Consider the following 4,759-nt stretch of genomic DNA (forward strand, 5'->3'; position numbering starts at 1 on the left):
AAAGAACCGTCAGACCTAGAGTTCCGAAACTTTAGAATCATATTCTAGACCTCAGAGTCGATAGTGGGTGGTGAGTTACGTGGCTCTAGAAGGTTCTCGGACCGAGAAACAGCCTCGTACATTTGCAATGACTTCAATTCATTTTTGCATCACGAAAATGATGACATTTAGAAATTTCCCAGAGTCGCAAGACTAGGTGCATTGCGACCATCTCGGCCCATATAGACGGACCCCAACGTTTCTGTCCGATAGCTCATTCAAGGACCCCGTAGCAAGGCATGGAAAATAGTGGATTTTCAGCACCAATTAGGGTCTTGCTCGGGCACCAAATGACCTATCGAGCCAAAACTTGGAATTCGGGGTCGCCTCAGCTAGGCCTACACTGACTTAAGACAGGGAATTTTTATTTGGATTCAATGTCAGGAATTGTGAAAAACTGAGTTTAAATGTATTTGGCTAAGGTGTATGTAAACTTCCGACTTCAACTGTATGTGTACTACTATTACTGCCCAGTGTAATCTGATGTAATTAGCTCTGCATGCACTGCATCTGTATTATGGTCAAGTTCACATTAAAAACATGGAATAAAACATTATTATGAAACATGTATGATGTAATTGAAACACTGCTAAAAATGTAAGATTAATTTAAAAAAACGACTAAACATGTGTAATGCTCTATAGTTTATTGAAGGATCACAATATGACACATCAACCATACAACATTGCCACCAGAAATTCTGATCATAATTTTTTATCCACTATCATGTATCAGTACTTAGTTCATGTTTTTGTATAAAACATATATTCTTCAGAATGTTGATGAGTTCTTCTCAGTACCAAAGTCCCAAGAACTGTATTACTGTTTTGTTTTTATGTTAGTTAATGACTGTTGGATGGATGTTGGAATGATTCATTGAGTTAATGTTAGTGATGATGTCAGAGATAGCTGATTTGATATGAGGAGTGAGATGGATCCTCGGCATCCCCATTCTGGTCGGTTCTCACCCAGCAATTTCCTTGACTTTGTTCCAAAGATCGCCCCAAGCTGGAATACATTTTTGAATATGCTTTATGGAAAATACATTTTTAAAAGGCTAAACATTTGAAAATGACTCCGACATATTCAATACATATTCCAAATACAAGTGACTACCTTTTAAACCAACTGTTGTTAGGCCAGTATTTGACTACCATTTAAAAAATGATTTGCATCTATGAAACATGATGCTAGTAAACAGTAGAGATGGAGTTAGCCATGTTACTCCCTCCTCTTTCTCTACCACCCTCTGCTACCCTCCTGTTGTCACTTTACTGTTGCTCAGAAAGGTAGGTAGACAGACAGACAGACAGACAGACAGACAGACAGACAGACAGACAGACAGACAGACAGACAGACAGACAGACAGACAGACAGACAGACAGACAGACAGACAGACAGACAGACAGACAGACAGATAGACAGATAGATAGATAGAGAGATAGAGAGATAGATAGATAGATAGATAGATAGATAGATAGATAGATAGATAGATAGATAGCTCACATGGTGCTTCATCTTCAGAGGCGCTGGTCTTCAGAGCAGCCAACTTTGCCAAAAAGTCAGCCTTTCCACCTTTTAGATTATCCTCCTGCATTAGAGCTGAGGAGGAAAGATTTTTAATTTTACTAAATTGTATCAGACTAAACCCGGGCAGTAAAGTAGTACACATTCACAAACAAGACATACCTTTCTCAGAGTTATCTTCATTGAGGGAGCTTGCCAACAGGACTCCCACTAGAGCGAACAGCAGTAACATACTCTGGATCTTCATCGTTTACTAAAACACAGAGTGCAACGTGTTAACGTACACACACACACAAACACACACTGGGTCGTCTTACTCTACCAAATTAAAGAACAGCAAGTTCATATGGATCCCAGGTCTACCGTGTTATATTATACACATGTCCACCTACACCTCCCCATCCATTCCTACCTGCCCACTCTTGCCACACCTGCCATACACCTTTGCAAAGAAGATTCTCAGTGAAAACAAACATACCTCTTACAGTTGGACGATGCTGTCTGATTGATGGCTGTTTATCTGGAAGATGTCTTCTGGTCTTCAGTAGTAGTGTGGTGTCTCTCTGCCCTCTGCAGCTCTGTTTTATACTCTTTCTGCAGCTACTGTACTTGCCCCACCCATCCACACCTCTCACAGCCGATTAACAAACAAGATGACATTTCAGCCATGACGATAACGGCAGTCATGCACAGCCTGAAGTGTATGACTGTCCTCCAGGCACGTTTTTGGTCAATATTATGGTTTCCTAGTCATTTCAACTGAATTTGTGAATTGGAGCTTGGATAGCAAGTCCAGAGTAGAGTATATATACTTGTGATGGTGAGAACATGTTTTTGTGTGAATTACAGCTGGAACCACCCTTTGGGAAGAATTCAACTTGGTTAACATAGCAAAATGTGGAAAAAGTCAAGGGGTCGAATACTTTCCGAATGCACTGTAAATGCTTTTGTTTACATACAGAGTATCAAATCACAACAAATCCATAGACAATAGAGTCACAGGTCCTTAGGTTTTGTGTTAATATGATGTTTTAGTTCACCCGTACTATGCTCATAAAGGCATTAATACGTTTTAGTAAAAACGGGCATTTAACTGAAAAAGTTATACATAGCAACTTTCATGTGACTGAGAGACTGCTTATCAACACGGCAATCCAGTGCTGTCTCTATTGTCAGTGTAACATCATAATGATCAGTGTTGCGAATGTGTATTTCCTCAATTACTTTTGCAGAAATTATACTTTTTCAAAGGAAACGGGAGCTTGTTCAGGAAATCTCAGGATCCCGGTTTCTGGGATTAATCCCTAGTGTGTATAGAGTTCTGTATGCTGCCATGTTGCCTCGTAATTCAACAGGATGCCACTGAGTAAATAGTCCTTGGAATTATTGTAAATTGCCTTGGAAAATAATTATGTTTAACTTGCTGAAATACGGTAGATGCAGGATCTGATGTACTATGCAAATTCAATACCTGGCCTAGAGCGTGTTCTGGCCCGGACTACCTGGTGTAACTGCATGTTCTGTTCCAAGATACACAGATATCATTCATTAGTTCCCAGTAAACCAAAAACCTGTTAAGTTAAAGAAAATGGTAAATAAATAAAGGAATTAACTTCACCACTGTCTTTATTTACCATGTTCCAAGTATATAATGGGCCTTTGAAGAACACAACACTCTATGACCACAACCTCACATCAAAGAATACACGACTATAAGGTCTTTCAGATAAGACTGTTATGATCGAGATGGATTCTATCCACTTCAACATGCAAAACAAAATGTCTAAATGTTGTGCTCCAGGCTAGGCGTCAGTTTAATTTCAGGCCTACCAGTTTGGCTTACTAGGAACTCATAATATTGGCTTAGATGCAGTTGCACCCCTAAAAAATAAAAACATTTCTCATAAGAAACTAGCTCCATGGTATACATAAAATACCCGAGCTCTGAATAAGCTTCTAGAAAATTGGAACGGAAATGGCGCCACATCAAACTGGAAGTCTTCCGACTAACTTGGAAAGACAGTACCGTGCAGTATCGAAGAGCCCTTACTGCTGCTCGATCATCCTATTTTTCCAACTTAATTGGAAATAAAAATAAAGCCCAACCAATTATCCTAAACTAAACACAGGTGCAACTAATAAACAGAAAAGGTGGAAAAGAGATCAGTGGCAGCTAGTAGGCCGGTGACGACGACCGCCGAGCGCCACCCGAACAGGAAGGGGAGCCACCTTCAGTAGGAGTCGTGACAGTCTGTAGGTACTGTCACAAAGTCCAAATTCAACACAGTTGTCATTGACTTGTTGGATATTGATTTCCCACTGAGCAAACTTTTCCTGTACTTACAGCATTCTAATAAATTATTTTCTATCAGGTTTTTGTTTGGTAGACCTCATTGTGTTATTGAAAATGTTGTCTGATTTTTGATTTGGGAAAACCTCAACAAACAAACAAGGAGAGAAGCTGAAAAGTCCAAAAACCATCCCAAAATAAAAGTTAATGGGATTCTAACTCAAGACTTTAATTTTGTATCCACCACTATTAAAAATGTCCTTGTAGACTCTGTCAGGGAACTGTCTCAAGGATTTTCAAACAAGAACACAACTCTCACTCCTATGGAAAATAGCAAATAAATATTCAGAATATCCGAAGTTTCAGCATCAGCAGTGGACAGTATTATCGGCTGCTTCATGAAATCTACAACAAAATATTTACAGTGCCTTCAGAAATTATTCACACCCCTCAAATTGTTCCAAATGTTATTGTGTTACAGCCTGAAATTAAAATGGATTAAATTGAGATTATGGCCTTATTTATCTTTTTTACTTCACAAATTACTAAAAAATGAACAACAGAAATGTCTTGAGTCAGTAAGTATTCAACGCCTTTGTTATGACAAGCCTAAATCAGTTCAGGAGTGGAAATGTCTTTATTAAGTCACATAATAACTTGCATGGACTCACTCTGTGTGTAATAATAGATTCTTACATGACTACCTCATCTCTGTACCCCACACATACAATTATCTGTAAGGTCCCTCAGTCGAGCAGTGAATTTCAAACAACAGAGATCAGGGAGGTTTTACAATGCCTCGCAAAGAAGGGCACCTATTGGTACATGGATAGAAAAAAAGCATGGGGAAGTTATTAATTAACTAAATAGCATCATACACCAGGCCAAATCTACACTGGAGTT

General features: G+C 39.0%; 1 long non-coding RNA gene across 1 annotated transcript; it reads right to left on the reverse strand.

Moving 5' to 3' along the window:
• Window positions 1–670: 670 nt before the first annotated feature.
• Window positions 671–2,728, reverse strand: LOC118940399. Its single transcript, XR_005036960.1, has 4 exons — window positions 2,045–2,728; window positions 1,729–1,819; window positions 1,546–1,641; window positions 671–1,047 (listed from the first exon to the last, which is right to left on the reverse strand). It is a non-coding gene; the product is annotated as an uncharacterized LOC118940399 (long non-coding RNA).
• Window positions 2,729–4,759: the final 2,031 nt, after the last annotated feature.

This window comes from Oncorhynchus mykiss, chromosome 17 (genome assembly GCF_013265735.2).
Source record: "Oncorhynchus mykiss isolate Arlee chromosome 17, USDA_OmykA_1.1, whole genome shotgun sequence".
NCBI classification, from domain to species: domain Eukaryota; kingdom Metazoa; phylum Chordata; class Actinopteri; order Salmoniformes; family Salmonidae; genus Oncorhynchus; species Oncorhynchus mykiss.